General features: G+C 42.8%; 1 protein-coding gene and 2 non-coding genes across 3 annotated transcripts in view; all 3 read left to right on the top strand.

Annotated features, from left to right (window-relative positions):
• kcnd2 (potassium voltage-gated channel, Shal-related subfamily, member 2) overlaps positions 1 to 1,672 on the top strand; it is a 115,640-nt gene that overhangs the window by 79,640 nt on the left and 34,328 nt on the right. The window lies entirely within an intron of this gene.
• On the top strand, positions 531 to 602 carry trnap-cgg (transfer RNA proline (anticodon CGG)). Its single transcript has one exon. It is a non-coding gene; the product is annotated as a tRNA-Pro (tRNA).
• On the top strand, positions 1,446 to 1,517 carry trnap-ugg (transfer RNA proline (anticodon UGG)). Its single transcript has one exon. It is a non-coding gene; the product is annotated as a tRNA-Pro (tRNA).

Raw genomic sequence — 1,672 nt, 5'->3', positions numbered from 1 at the left:
AGTTCGGAAGCTACAGCCATTTGTATGAGAAGACTGATTTCCGGGATGTGTCATGTTTTGACTAACATTGCTCTCGCTTCTGCCGCATTTCACCAAAGATGCAGACATGTGACATCAGCGGTTATGGAGGTTTGAGAAGCATCCAGTGCAAAATAAGTCACATTTCTAGTTTAAAACAGACAGATTCCAATGGGGATTTTTTTTTTATTCACGTACCGGTGGTCAATCGGATCAAATGAAATGAGATCCAATTGATTTTGATGTCTACTTTCTAATTTTTTTAATCTACAGTTAGCTCTTTCTTCATTTGTTTCTTGCTGTTACAGCTAATGAAGATTGAATCTGAAAGACTCAGCAGATGAATTTCAGAGTATTTGAACTCAAACCTGGTCAACTGCTTGGAAGATAGCTATGCTCACAAGTATACCACCAACACTCACGTGATTCACTGTGGCCTGGCACAAATCGACCTATCAATCCAAATCCTCACCGTCATTGCTGGCGACTGCAAAAAATGTCTTTGATAAAATGGCTCGTTGGTCTAGGGGTATGATTCTCGCTTCGGGTGCGAGAGGTCCTGGGTTCAAATCCCGGACGAGCCCATTTGTTGAGCCTTTAACAATCAGAGACAGGCAGTTCTTGGGTAACTGGTTGGAGTGCTGAACGAGGTGGATGAGTGATAAAGGTGATGGACTGCTAATCCATTGTGCTCTGCACTCGCGGGTTCAGCATCGCACAACATTTATTAAGTTCTTCCTTGGTTAAAAAATCTATCATTTTAACCGGTACATAGGTCACCTTCAGACGAGTCCCGTGAGCCTTGTGGGGGTTGTAGAGCAAAACCGAGAACGCCATTGTGTTTGTGAGAGTCCCCCCTTTCCATGGAATGGTCAAACGATTTTGTAGGTCAAACAGTTCGGAAGCTACAGCCATTTGTATGAGAAGACTGATTTCCGGGATGTGTCATGTTTTGACTAACATTGCTCTCGTTCTGCCGCATTTCACCAAAGATGCAGACATGTGACATCAGCGGTTATGGAGGTTTGAGAAGCATCCAGTGCAAAATAAGTCACATTTCTAGTTTAAAACAGACAGATTCCAATGGGGATTTTTTATTTTATTCACGTACCGGTGCGTCAATCGGATCAAATTAAATGAGATCCAATTGATTTTGATGTCTACTTTTTTTTAAATGTAATCTACATTTAGCTCTTTCTTCATTTGTTTCTTGCTGTTACAGCTAATGAAGATTGAATCTGAAAGACTCAGCAGATGAATTACAGAGTATTTGAACTCAAACCTGGTCAACTGCTTGGAAGATAGCTATGCTCACAAGTATACCACCAACACTCACGTGATTCACTGTGGCCTGGCACAAATCGACCTGTCAATCCAAATCCTCACCGTCATTGCTGGCGACTGCAAAAAAATGTCTTGGATAAAATGGCTCGTTGGTCTAGGGGTATGATTCTCGCTTTGGGTGCGAGAGGTCCCGGGTTCAAATCCCGGACGAGCCCATTTGTTGAGCCTTTAACAATCTGAGACAGTTGCTTCTTGGGCAACTCGTTGGAGTGCAGAACGAGGTGGATGAGTGATAAAGGTAATGGACTGCTAATCCATTGTGCTCTGCACTCGCGGGTTCAGCATCGCACAACATTTATTCATTTCTTCC

Source organism: Oncorhynchus nerka, linkage group LG23 (assembly GCF_034236695.1).
Source record: "Oncorhynchus nerka isolate Pitt River linkage group LG23, Oner_Uvic_2.0, whole genome shotgun sequence".
Classification (NCBI taxonomy): domain Eukaryota; kingdom Metazoa; phylum Chordata; class Actinopteri; order Salmoniformes; family Salmonidae; genus Oncorhynchus; species Oncorhynchus nerka.
Note: the sequence above shows the minus strand (reverse complement) of the source record. Positions and strands in the feature narration are given on the sequence as shown.